Below are 13,337 nucleotides of genomic sequence, written 5' to 3'. Positions count from 1 at the left end.
ACACGGAGGGGGAGCCTCGGTTCTGCTCCTGCAGAGGCGTCCCCCGGTGCTGGCCCAGAGCAGGGGTGCCCCAGGCTCTCAGACCTGCTCCCCGGGGTGCTGGCGGGACCCAGCCCCGCACAGGGCAGCGCTGCGCGCCCCGGCCAGGCGGGTACCAGCGGCGGGGGGAGCGGGGATGCAGCCAGGGGGTGCCTTGCTCGCAGCCTGACAGGATCCGGGCTGGGAACGTGAGTGAAGGAAAAGTTGCGAAGTTTGTAGCCCGGGCGCTGGACGTGGTGCTTAGGGAGAGCGGCTGGGAGCGAAGGGCTCCGTGCCCGCGTTAGCCGTAGTGCTGGGGATGCGAGGCGGGCGGGGCACCGGGATAAACAGGGGAGCTCTGCCCGGGGGCTCGCAGTGCCCGGCGGGGCCGAGCCCGGGGGCAGGGGGCCGGGGAGCTGCGGGCCCGGCCGGGCTGCGGGCACCCCGCCGCTCCCTTTCCCCTCACCGGCGCACCGCGATCCGGTCCGGGTTTTGCGGGCGCCCCTCCCTTTACCCGCCTGCCCTGCCCGCCGGGCGCCCGACTCCGCTCCGTGTGCCGGCTCCCTCCCCTCCGGCTCCCCCCCCCCCCCCCCCCAATCCCCTCTCTCCGGGCGGGCCGGGACGAGGAGGCGGCGGGGGAATCCGGGCCGCGTTTTGCACCGCGCCCGCCCCCCCCCCCGTTAGCGATAGGGACACGGAGCGAGCGGAGCGGCGCGGGGAGGAAAAAATCCGGGATCAGGGCAAGTTTGATGGCGCATGCGCGCTGCCGCCCGCATCCCAAACACACGCACATTGCCCCGCGCTCCCAAAGTCACCAAAGCAGCCCAAGTGCAGGTAAGCCCCGCCGCCCCCCCCCCGGCCCGGCCCGGCCCGGCCCGGCCCGGCACGGCTCGGCACGGCTCCGGGAACGCGCGGCCGGCAGGTGGGCACCGCCGCGCACCGCCCCGCAGCGCCCCGCGGGGCTCGGCAGGGAGCGGAGCCGGGGGCAGCGCGGGGAACGGCGGGGCCGGGGGGTCCGGGGGGCTTGGGGGGGGGGGGGGGGGAAAGGGGGGGACGGGGCGCGGAGCTCGGGGAGCGGAGCCCAGCCCCGCCGTGCCCAGCCGCGCCCGGGGAAGTTTCCGCCGAGCCGCCGCCGCCGCGGGACCCCCGCAGCCCCCCGGCGGGCAGGGGCCAGCCGGTGCCCGGCCCCCCGCTGCAGCGAGCGGCAGGTTATTTTTACCCGGTGGCATTTGCAGAATGCGCAGCTGATTTGCCAGCCGGAGCCAGGAAGTTTTTTCTCCCCCCCCCCCCCCCCACTCCCCTTCTCCTCCCCTCTGTCCCGTCCCCCCCCCCCCGCCCCCTTTCTCTCGCCCCCTCGTTGCCCCCTTCTCCCCCCCCCGGGGGGGGGGTCCCGCACGGGGCCGGGGGTGCCGGGGAGCCGCTGCCCGGGGCCGCGAACAGGTGGCGGGGCCGTCACTCAGAGCCCGCCGCGGCCGCACCGGGAGCGGCGCTCCCCGCCCGGACACCGCCGCCGGGACCCCCCCGGGCACCTGCGGGGGAAACTTCGGCGGGGCCGCGCCGCCAGCCCCCTGCGAGCCCCCCCCCGGCTCCCGGTCCCGTCCCCCGGTGCCGTCCCCCGGTGCTGTCCCCGGCCGCCCCCCGCTGTCCCCGGCTCCCCCGAGGCGCCCGTCCCCTCGCCGGCTCCGCCAGGTGCCCTAACCCTAAAAACCCTAAAAACGCTAAAAACCCTAAAACAATTCCCTCCAAAAAAAAGAAAAAAAAAGAAGCTTTGGGACTTCTTTCCAGGAGTCCTGCCTCTTGCTTTCCGCCTCCCCTTTATTTATGTGCTGCTGCCACCTTGTTAGCTACCCGAAAGGTGGCTCGGAAGAGTTTATGGGGGAATATTGCTGAACTTCGGTAATCAAGTTTCCAGATCTTATGCCTCCTGTTTAATTTATTAGACTAGTTATTTATTCTGTTGATGATAATCTGTTGCTGGTTTCTATGGAGATGTTAAACTGATCTCTTTCAGAAATCAAACTCCATATGCACTAAAACGTTTAAAGGAGCAGTGTCCCCTTTTGTTTTCAGACTTTGTACCTTTTCGGTGCTTTTATTGGGCTCCTGTATGTTCCATACACTGAAGTCTGAAGTTGAGGCTTTGTGCAAGACAGAGCTTATTATGGCTAACAGAAAGTCAGGGCTTTGATCCTTTTTTTGCATCATCATTTAAAACAGATCATTTTTCCCCCCTCATCACACGAGATAGCAGAACCCTTTCAAGATCAAAGCGTCCAGCTAAAAACTATTGTTTAAAAAAAATAGAAAAAGAGCCTGTTAAATTAGGGGGATGTTTCCTTAATCTGCTTATTTTGTTCTAAAGGTTTTTGTAGCAGTGAAAACAACAACAACAACAGCAGAAACTTGTGGCAACTATATTGTTATTTTTATACCTCCCAAGTCCTTTTAATGTTAAAATAAGTTCAAAGTCAAATATCCCTAAAGATAAAGTGCTTGTTAGGGTGTTTTTATTACTTGGTTTCCGAACGTGGAAGGTCAGAATCCAGAAAGCAATCGCATTAGAGAAGGTTTTAATAGTCTTTGTCTCATCTTAATGAGAGAGAAATCTCAAAAACATTTTCCCCGCAACATTTATCAATTATTTTAGAGAAGTCTCTCTGCATGTAACTCACTTTCGGGTATTCGCTAACTTATCCATCGCGTTCTTACATGTGATTCCCTGCGGTATCACTTCTTACAGAGTAATTGAGGTGAGAGAAGGAAAAATTGTGGTGTTTAAAATTTGTAGAACTCTTACTGGGCTGGTGTGCTGGTCAGGCTGACGGACGGTGCGCCCCAGTTGGGCTTTTTGCTCGTCTTCTGGAGGAAAGTTGAAAGGTTTGCAGAGAAAATCCTACCAGCACGCTGCGTGCTTAACGTAGCAAAAAGCCCTTCTTGTACTTTCTCATGGTGCCTCTTCAGAAGGTTTCCCCTGCCTGAACCAGAGACGTTTTTCCTCTCGGTACGCTTCTACACTCATCTTAAAAATAAAGGAATAATCCCAGAGGAAATAGTGCGTGGAGCCCTTATAACTCAAATATATTTGTGTGTGTGTTTGTGGATATATACATATATTTTACATATATATATACGTGCATATGGAAAACACCTAGGTGGTTTATGAGCTGTCCATACTAGACTTTATCTATTTTTTTCCTCGTTAATTTTTCTCTTTTTTTCTGTGATTCTGAGTGTGGTGGATCATTTAATTTATTTTTTTTTGTAAATCTTCTGTTTATTTGTTTGATTTGAATTGCAAACAGAATTGACTCTGTCAAGTAAAAAGAGGAGGGGGAAAAAAGGAAACACTATGGCTTTAAACTCAGGAGTTTGCATATTCTCCTTGTATCTTTCCCCTTTGCTAATTATTGTGTTGTTTTCAGAGCAAATATGTCATATCCATGGCGACCAGGCAGGTTTATTGTCTTTCAGAAGCAATAGCTCACATAAGTAATTAATGACTTCTTTTTTTTTTCCTCTGGCTTAGGTTAAACAGATCATTCAAGGAAAGTCATATCTCTCTCTCCCTCTCTCTCTCTTTTTTTTTTTTTAGCCCAGTGACATAAGAACATGAGTTAGAACAAGAAAATACTTTAACCAAGAAGTCAACAGCTTATTTTTCCTCATTTCTTTTTAAAAGCTCCAAGTGTCAGCTTTCCCCACACATGACGTTGTCATTCTCGCAGTTTCAGAGCGAAGCCTTGGTACAGGGAAAAGCCACTGAAAGCTGGAGTTCAGTTGGTGGCTGTGCAGCTGAGCAGAGCGTGTGCGTGGCTCTGGGCGTACATGTGTGGGGAGGAATTATTCTCGCTTAAGGGTTTTGCTGTGCACTGGGAAAAAAAACATTTCCCTCGCTCTTCCCCCCTCCCCCCCCCCCCGTTCTATCTGCATTAAAATCAGTGTTAAAATAAAGGTGTGTTTTTGTATCTTACAGATTGTAATTCAAACAGTTTCCAGGAAAGAATTAGTAATTCATTTTTATATACGGCATATATACACACACGCTTGAGCTCCACCCAAAACAATCAAGCTAGCTGGAAAAAAAAAAACTTATTTCCTTTTTCTTTTCAAGCCCAAACAAACTTGCACAGTGACTTTCAAAAGCTTATTGCAAATAGACCCCCATTTTTGCCAGGAGTTTGCTGCAGGTATGGATCTTGTCCTTTCCCTTCCCAACTCTGTTTCTTCCTATTAAAGCAGAATTTGCTATCTGTCCGAGCCAGGGGCTGGTTATCCGCTGTGATTTACTGAGGTGGTGATTTTCTCCCCCCCGCCCACCGGCACCCTCACTCCTGTTTTGTTTTTGCTAATTTCATTTTCCGAAGGATTTATACACGGTCCAGCTATATAAATTCCTCGGGAGATAAAAGCGCCGCACACTTCCATAAACAAAAGCTTTTACTCGCATCCCATGTTCCTTTTTTCTTCAAGCAAAAAGGAAAAAAACCCTAAAAGCAAAACCCCAACCCATCTGATTGAGGCAGGTATCGTAAATGTATGCTGGTAATGATTCTGTATTCCACAATGCTGCTACTTTAACTTCTAAAATCTGTTTCCTTTCTGGTTTGTAACATTAATCAAAGAGCCGCTTCCTTCCAATTTTTCCACAGACTGGGGCTAATTAGAACCACTCGAATCATATTTTGTGAATTCCATGTGGATGTTACTTTAGGTTTCAAGATCGCAAATGCCTCAGGTTCAGCCTGCCTAGGCACTCGCAGGCTTATTTTTATTAATGCTCCTGCCTCCCAAACCAGTGCATGGTTTCTCTCCATCCAGCCCAGATAGATCTGTGGGTTCGCACGTGGGGCGTGTAGGAAGCAGACGGTGCGGGTTAAGAAAAAGGAAAGCCAAGAAAGAAAGGGATTTTGCACCGTAGTTTCCAAAGAGCAGCAGAGAAACCCTAAGTAACGCGAAGCTGAGGATTCAACAGACTTGATAATTGAGCCCTTAACCTCCTGATGTCTATATCAGAAAAACAGAGCCTAGCAGAGGGAGACAAAGAATAAAAGCAAATAGTGGCTAGGAGGAAGCTGGGGAGACGGCCGAGATGTTGAAGTATAGTTCAGGATGCGTATAAATCTCTATATTGCGTTTCCTTAGGCTCGGTTTTTCCCTCTGGCGAAACGCAGCAGGTTTAAAGGTGGCTGTGGGAGAGCCCTGATGCTTCTAACGCAGCCGAGAGCCTGGCGCTTGTGTGGCACCAACAGCTCCAACTTGGGGAGACCTCAGGAACGGGCGCTCCTGTTTCCCTCCTGCCTTTTGTTTTTTGAGGACCGGCTAGTGATTTTTAAAAAACTCTTCGTGGGCAGTTAAACAGCCAGAAGTTGGGAGCTTAAGGTCGTGGTTGTTAGGCTGCGCTAAAGGGATTTGAATCGAAGCACTTGGAGCACCCGGCAGGGCGAGTGCCTCCACGCCGTGCCCCGGGCTCTCCGTCCTGCCGCGGGCACCCCGGCGTCGGGGGCGGCGGGCTCGTGCCAGGGACCTCCAAGTTCACTTGCTTTTGGTGGAGAACCCTGCAGCTTCAAAGAAAAGCAAGAGCGCATCGTAAATTTTGCTAAAATTAATCAACCGTTTAAGAGCTCCACGTTAACGAGGTTTTCCAGGCAAGCAGCTTGCTTCTCCTCTTCTTCTTCTTCTTCTCTTCTTCTTCTTCTTCTTCTTCTTCTTCTTTCTCGTTCAAAGTCCGAGAGGGCTGGGGGAGAGGGGGGAGAGTGTGAGCGAGAAGGGGAGGGGGTGGGATTGGAGTAGAAATAATAAAAACAAAAAAGGCTGGATTTGTAGAATATAAATCCTCATGTGTCCTTGATCCATATTGTCAGGTTTTTTTTTTTTTTTGGTCGGATTTGTCCTGTGTGCCTTTGACGGAAAAGGCACGTAGAGAGAGAGAGAGAGCGCGAGCGACAGAGGGGGAGAGAGAGAGACGTGTCACTGCTTTGGAGCTCATTATCATTCTTAATAAGTCTTAAGGAATAAAGAGGAGCATTGAGTGTAAATGCTGGGTAATCCTAACACTCCTCAAGGTGAGAGGAGTCTCGAGGACACAGAGAAAGAGAGCGAGGAGGAGGGGGCTGCTGCGGGGGCAGCGCAGGAGGTGTGGATGGAAGTGGTTTGAGGGAAGGGGCACGGCCGGTGGGGCGCCTGGCTCCGGCTTGGGCTTTGTCCCGCGGGCCTGGACCGGGGAAAGTTGGCTCCAAGTTGGCATCCCAGAGGCGGCTGGGACCGTGGCCGGCCTGTGGGGCGAGCTGCGGGCCCGCGGTGGTCTCCAACAAACTTCGCTAGGAGGAAGGCGCCCGCTGCCCTCGCGCTGGAGGGTCCCGCGTGGGTTGGCGAGCCGGCCGTGCCTCGCCTCGCACCGTGCCGCCTCGCCGCTTCCCTCCCTGCACACCCCGTGCCCAGCTCCCCTCCAGCTCGCCCTCGCTGGGCGCCACGGCTCCTTCTCTTCCTCCCGGTTCAACCAAGCCGCTGCCCGCGCCGTGCCTCGGCGGGCAGGATGCGGCCGAGCGGCGGCGGACACTAGGTGGCTGCCTGCGAGGCGCTCGGCTCCTTCACTCCCGCTGGTGGGCTCCTTCATCCAAACTTCAGGCTGGCAGCAAAACGCGGAGAGCTCTTTGAACGCGCCGAGGATTCAGATGCCGCGCTGCCTCCTTGGCAGCCCGTCCGCAGCCGTGTCGGAGGCTGTGAGCCCGTGCAGAAGTGGCAAGGAAGGCACCGGGGAGGCGAAGGCAGGGGCCGGGCTGCTTGCTGCCACCATAAGGAGTCGGGAACCTGCCTGCGCCGCCGGGTCCGTCCCTCTCCAGGCGGATGTCGGCGCCCCGAAGGGTGCACGTGTGCCTTTTGGAGAAAATATTTGAGGGTTGGCAGAGCCCTTCTTCCCGTGCCGGGGTGGAAGGGAAGGTGCTGTGCCCGCAGCCATGCCCGCTGCTCCTTCTCTCTGCTCTCCTACCTCAAGCCCAGTTACAGGCATGTGAATTGGTTTTCCTCCCGCAGTCTCCGTTCTCTCTGGTTCAGCCCAGAGCTTCTGGCTAACGTAGGATCTTTGCCTTTTTTAAGAGACTCTGCATACCTCGGGGCAGGTGAGAAGGGGTGGTGATCAGTTGGCCTGGAGGAGAAGCCAAGTACGGTGAAGCGAAGTCTTGCTAAATGCTGATTTTCTGGGCCCTGGTGCTTGGCTTCAAGGTTAAGTGTTACACTGGTAATATTATTAGGTATTAAGTTATTAGTAATAGAACTGCGGGGCTTGCCTGTACTTGGCAGGGAACCACCAGGGACCTGTATTAGGGCTGAGTTCATCCCGGTCACACCGGTAGTGCCCTTCCAGCGTGCCCCAGCCTGGAGCTGCAGGCAGCAGCAGGGGGCACGGGTGCAGTTTTTGTGCACCCCCTGCCTCCCGAACCGCCCTGAGACCGTGGATGGCTTGGACCGAGGAGGGATGGGCCCTCGGACTCAGGGGTCTGCCCGCAGCCCCTCACGCTCGCCCCGGCCGATGGCAGGGGGCGAGACTGACAAAAGCTAGTGCCTTTCAGGCGATGGCAGGGGGCGAGGTGTCAGCTAGGGCCTTTCGCGTGTGGCTGAGCGGGGCCAGCCGAGGGCTGGAGGTGCGGGAGCCTGCGGAGGCCTCGTGTGTAACCGGCACGGTAGGAGAAGGCCCGGTGTCAGCAGAGCTGTTAGCGGTTTGGGACCTGCGGCTCCTTGCCCGCGTTGGCATTTTGGGGTGGTGTTCCCCCAGCAGGTATCCTGATTTCCGTCTGCCACCGGTGACGCTGTGTTGAAGTAAAATAAGTTGGTTCCAAATTCGGAGCCACGGGGCCTGTCATTCCGATGGCAGTGCAAGAAGCCACCTCGGAGTTGGGCTCTGAGGCTGCCCCACGTCCTTCTGGCCGCGGGGCCGGTCCCGGGGCTGGGGGAGCAGGGAGGGCGGCATGGCGCCGCGTGTGCCGGCATCCGTCGTGCTCGGGAAGGAGGGAGGGAGGTGAACGCTGCAGATTTTGGGGGGCTTTTCTGTTTTGGGCCCAATCCTCTGTAAGGACAGCGTGCAGCGGGAGCTTAGCAAGGAGAAGGATGCTTAGCGGGAGCGGGGCTGGCCGGCCCGCGGTACCCGACGGCACAAACCCGCCTGGGCCTGGCCCGGCCTCGCCTGGGAGGTGCAGGTGGCAGCTGGCTGTCGCTGCTCAGCCACTTGTTTCTTTCCTACTTTTGCTTCTACAAGCAAAGGGAGCAGGGTGTTCTACTCCCTGTCAGCCCCGCGCCTTTCCCAGCGTGGCGAGGCAGAGCCCTCTGAGCAACAACGCGAGCGTAGGTGGCACAAATGCAAGCCGAGCGATGCGATCACGGCTCATGGCCTCAAGCCCTCTCCCTGCCGCCCTTCTCAGCCCGTCCCCGTGCCGGGGGCAGCGAGGGCTGCGCAGAACCTCGCTCGCCTGCTCGCTGGGTGATGCGGCTGGCAAACGGCTCCCGGCCCGGCTCCCCACGGCGGCCGTGTCTGCAGAGCATCCTCTCGGAGGGCTGCTGGTGGCGAGCCCCTCCCTCCGCCGGTGCCTCCGGCCGGCCGGGCTTTATAGCGGGGGAGCAGTGTCCTTTCACACTGGTGAGCCAGCAAAATCTCTCCCCGGGGTTATTGTAACCTCTCGGCAGCGATTTGCAAACAGGAGTTTGGAGATAAAGTCTCGGTGCCGAGCTCAGGGCCAGTAGGGCAGATATGAAGCGGCAGGTTTATGAAAGGGAAGGTGTATGAAATGCAGCCTGCATCTCCCATTTCACTGCACTATGCCAAAACACACAGTTTCTTATTTCAGTCACTGTGATCTTTCAAGGAGGTTAATTTCCATGACGAACTCCGGGCCACGTGCTCGGAGGATTTATCTAATTAGACTGACACTTTTCTTTTTTAAAAAAGAAAATTAAGCTGCACCTTGGAGGACTTAAGTATTTTAAACTGTGGGAGCGGCAGCAGGCAGCGTGATCCCTGCTCGCAGAGCAGGGAGAGAGGAAATCTCCCCTTTTCCAGTTTCCCCTTTAAGACTTCACTAAAGGTCCCCGTGTACTTGATTTCCGTACATGGTGGCTGGATGCTAAAGAGTGCTTTATCCTGCCTGAGTGAGTCCCTAAAGCCCCAGCTGGCTCTTTAACTCGTGTAAACTATTGATGTTCTGGGCTGTTACGTGTTCGGGACAGTGCGGGGGGTAAAGGGGAGACGCGTTAATGCTCCCGAGCCACGTCCTGGAAAAAACTGCATCCTCCCCAGGCAGAGCGGAGCGCCCGCGGCGATGTAGCGGTGAGGTGCATACACGTCCCTCTGTTCAGCGCTGGGTCCGTGTCCTTGTCTGGTGCGCGGTCACACAGGAGACGGAGTCCAGGAGAGCCCCCAGCCCTTCACCCAGTTTGATCGTGTTTGGGATTCCTGCTAAAAATGCCTTTCAGACAAGATCTGGGACTGGGCTGTAATAAAAACAGAGGGTTTTAGGCTGAGGCTGTTCCGTGCGTGTGAGCGCCGTGCCTTGCTGCGACTGGATAGCTCTCGCGCTGCAGGCACTGAGTGATGCTGATTTCGTTCCCATCAGAGGGCTCCTGGAGTCCTGCTTTACGCTCGCTGCTCGCTGCCTGCCTGCTGCTTGGCGGGCTGCTTGTGCTGCTGCTTGTGAGTCCGGGTTCAGACCTCTTGAGGACTGACACTGCTCCAGCCCAGGAGAGCCGGGGGAGGTCTCTGCAGGGCGCTGTGCTTCTTGCACCCAGCTCTCACGGCTCAGGCTGTGTCTGCTTGCAGCCCAGGCTGGAGCAGAGCAGCCTTCAGGGGGTCTGGGCACTGGCACGAACTGGGGGAAGTGTCCGTGCAGAAGGTGCCAGCAGTGAGAGCAGCCTGGCTAACTGGTGATAATTCCTAACTGGTGATAATTCACCGAGTCCTTTGGAGCTGTTCACATTGCAGCGCTGCACGGAGCGAGGAAAATGCACCAGCCTTGTCCAGGGAGATGGTCTCGGGGTGTGCTGTGGTCCCCCGCTGATGCACTGAGGGGTCCGTGGTGGATTAAGCCTGAGATCTAATTTCAATTTGTCTTGGGAGAGGAAAGGAACAAAAATAAATATTTCCTGTCCTTTCCCCCTCAACCCCCCCTCTGTAATGCAAAAGAAAAAGAGAAAGAAAAATAATAAAATCTGCCAGGCACTCAAAGGTCTAACCAATAAGAGCCCTGTCGGCTGGGGAGCGATCGTTCTGGCTTGGTCAGCCATCCCTAACAAGTTACGGGTTGTATAAACTCCCAGCTTACAGCTGTAAATTTACTCAATTTTGAACACAGCCACAAGCTGGCTCAGCAGGATCTGAAACCGTCTGCTCCAGTGGTCGTGGTATGCTTGAAATTCCCAACTTTGGGAGGCCCCGGCTTCGGCCATGTAACTGTGGAGTGCTGGGTCCTGGACTGCACCACCCGTAGCCCTCCTGCCCCTTAAACTGAACGGGGTCTCGCCCACGTAAGCTGCTGTTACTTCTCCTCCCTTAGCTTTTACCTTCCTGCCATGCGTGGATGCCTCTGGATCTCGGTAGCAGCAGGTCCTGCCGTGCCGTCCCGTCCCTCGCCGCGTTACAGGGAGACCCCCTCGCAGCAAGCTGCCCAAAGCTGTCACCGTGCTGCTGCCCCCGGCGCCAGGGGGGCAGGATTCGGTCCCTGCACAGCCTGGGGCCCCCGCTGCAGGGCTGCGCAGCCCGGTGCTGAGGTGGAGGCCGTGGGTGGCTGCGTGAGCGGCTGCGAGAGGCCTGGCTCCGACTTGAGTTGGTTGCCGCAGAAGGGACCGGTCTCCCCGAGCACCTGTAATGTTGCAACAGCCTCCGGTGCTCCTAGAGAGCTGAACTTCTGGCGTGTCGGTGCTCAGTCCTTGCTGCAAACAGAAATGGGTTATTTGCAGTGAAAGGGAATTTAGCCCAAGAATGCAATTGAATTGTGATCGCCTCTTAAATGTTAAGAAATGGGACAATGAGCAGCGGCGAGGCAGTCTGGGGGCAGAGCGGTGTACCTGCCTGGTCCTTCCCCCTCCCTTACGCTGCATTTCGTTGTGGCTTGGATGGGGAGATGTTTTGTCTGAGACAAATCCTTTTGTCTTGGAAGGAGGCGTGGGGTGCTGCCGTGCTGCTCTCACTGACACCTCCACCTTGAGCAAAACCCCTGTGACGCTTTCTGCTTGCTGGCAGGCAGGGATGGCTGGAGGGCTGGCCAGCCACTGTCCTGCCTGGGCCTCTGTCCTGCTCCCCGAGCCAGCTCGAGGCATCTTCACGGCGCAGGCAGCTCACCTGGCTCAGGCTCCCCCAGGTACAGGAACAGAGAGGGAAAGGCTGCGCGGATAACCTGGCTCTGAACACAGCAAGCACTCACTCCTGAACTCAGCTTCCTGCGCAGAAACGAGTACAGGGGGACGCAAGCGAAAGGTTTGAGGCAGGTTTCCTCCCCGTCTTCCTCCTCCTCGTCTTCCTCCTCCCCGCCGCGGAGTGCCGCTGGCTCCCGAAGGGTTAAGGTGACTCATGCCCCTCTCTCTCCCCGGCTCGCTGGCAGAAGCTCCATCCCAGCCTCTAATTGGTGCTGTTTGCTCTGCACTTTCTCGCTCTGGTTTTGATGAAAACATTTAACCAGGAGCTTAGTGTGCTGAGGCTCCCAGCTGACAGCCGCCGCGCCGCCTCTCCCGACTTGTCCTTGCTGTGTAAATTCGGCAGCCTGGCTGCGGGGCGCAGGGGAGGATGAGTGTACACAGCCCCTGCCCCCCGGCTCCGCTCCTGGAGCTGCTTCACCTGCCAAGCCCTCGGGGTCCAGCCCCGTCTCTGCTCTAGTTCACCCTCCTCTGCCTGCCAGCAGTGGCACGAAGGCAGCGCAGAGCCGTGGGGTGGGCGGGGGGCCCTGGCAGGTCCCGTGCCCTGCCCTGAGAGCAGGGACTGAGCTAGGTAGGGCTTAGGAGGTCTCCCAGCCCCTCGTCTGCCATCCTGGGGGCTTCTTCCCCGCAGGGCAGGCTCCAGCAGGCCCTGTGCCGCGGAGGAGAGGTGAAGCTCTGGGTTCTGTTACGCGAGGATGACCTACTCGTTCCTTCTTGTGCCGTTAGGGAGCTTGTGCAGGATTTTCCCAACACGATCTTTCGTTCCAGCTGTTTCAAGCAATAAACTGCTTGTCTGTAGGCTCTTCGAATGAGCTTCACCCCAAGAAGTCTCGGCCGCTTTTGGTTTTTGCCGTGCAAGTGGCAGAGAAGTTACCAGGCCTTCGTGGAGACAGTCCTGAGAGCGGGCATGTCCGAGCCGCTCAGCTCCTACCTTCCAGAACCCGTAGGCAGAGCAGAGCTGAAACAGCCCCCGGGGGAGATGCCAGTTTATCTGTGTTGCTGCTGGAAAACGCATTCAAATTTCTGCCCAAACAAGAGATTGTGACATGCAAGAAATTCATGTGAGCCCGTTGGGGCTGCCACTGCTCTGATATTTCTTTACGTTTCTTGCCTTATCTCTGGTATCTACCCTATGAACAGCAAAACAAATCCAGATGGGAAAATGTATAAACCAGAAAATCTGGATTCTCCGTTCCTGGAAAAGCATGGTTCCTTGTTCTCAGCCGCCTCCGTGTGTCATGGGGTCTGCCATGAAATGATGCCAGAGCTGTTGAAAGAGGCCAGGGCTGCGCTGAAGGAACGCGGCAGCGATCCAGCACCCTGCACAAGCGCGGGTCCAGGAGCGGTGGGCAGGGAGATGGAGGGAGCAGGGATTGCCCTGGGGAGGGTCGACCGACACGGAGATGCTTCTCGTTCAGATCCACGTGGGCACCTCGCTCCCCACGGAGCTGAACCGGCTGTGCCCACCGAAGGAAAGCAAATTACCCTGAGCACGGATAGTCGGGAGCCAAGCGCACGTGCCTCATTAAGAGCAGCAGGAGCCAGGCCAGGCGCCCGCTCCGCACAACGTACTGCCTGTTATCAGCCCGGAGAAAGGGGAGCGAACAGGTGTAGGATAACAGCGCAACTGAGAGAGACCAAAGTGCATCATAAAATAAACAAACAGGCAGTGCTCCAGCTCCCCCAGATGCACCATTGAGTTGCAGGGTCTACGGCGTGCTTTTGAACGTGCTCCAAGCAAGTGCCCGCCTGGGGCACCGCTTAATTTGCAGCCAGCAAGGGGCTGCTGCTTCCCGCTGGTGGTAGAGCCTGGAAGCCCCCGGCCCCGACGGCCGTGTTCGGGGCTGCGAGGGCAGCAGGAGGGAGGTGGCGTGGGGCAGGGGCCGTGGGGCTGGCTGGTGTCGGGAGAGGAAGCAAAGCAGCCTCGG

At 56.6% G+C, this 13,337-nt stretch overlaps 1 protein-coding gene across 2 annotated transcripts in view; it reads left to right on the top strand.

Annotated features, from left to right (window-relative positions):
* The first annotated feature begins 673 nt into the window (after positions 1-673).
* The window catches only part of CASZ1 (castor zinc finger 1), a 183,652-nt gene continuing 170,988 nt past the window's right edge, over positions 674-13,337 (top strand). Inside the window, exon 1 of one of the 2 annotated variants that reach the window (XM_083802600.1) lies at positions 674-852. The gene's annotated coding sequence lies outside the window, so the exon portion shown is untranslated. The remainder of the gene's footprint in view (positions 853-13,337) is intronic. The other variant, XM_083802602.1, reaches the window with a different exon arrangement.

Source organism: Anser anser (assembly GCF_964211835.1).
Source record: "Anser anser genome assembly, chromosome: 17".
In the NCBI taxonomy this organism is placed as follows: Eukaryota; Metazoa; Chordata; class Aves; order Anseriformes; family Anatidae; genus Anser; species Anser anser.
The sequence above is the reverse complement of the archived record's forward strand: the minus strand, read 5'-3'. Positions and strand labels throughout refer to the sequence as shown.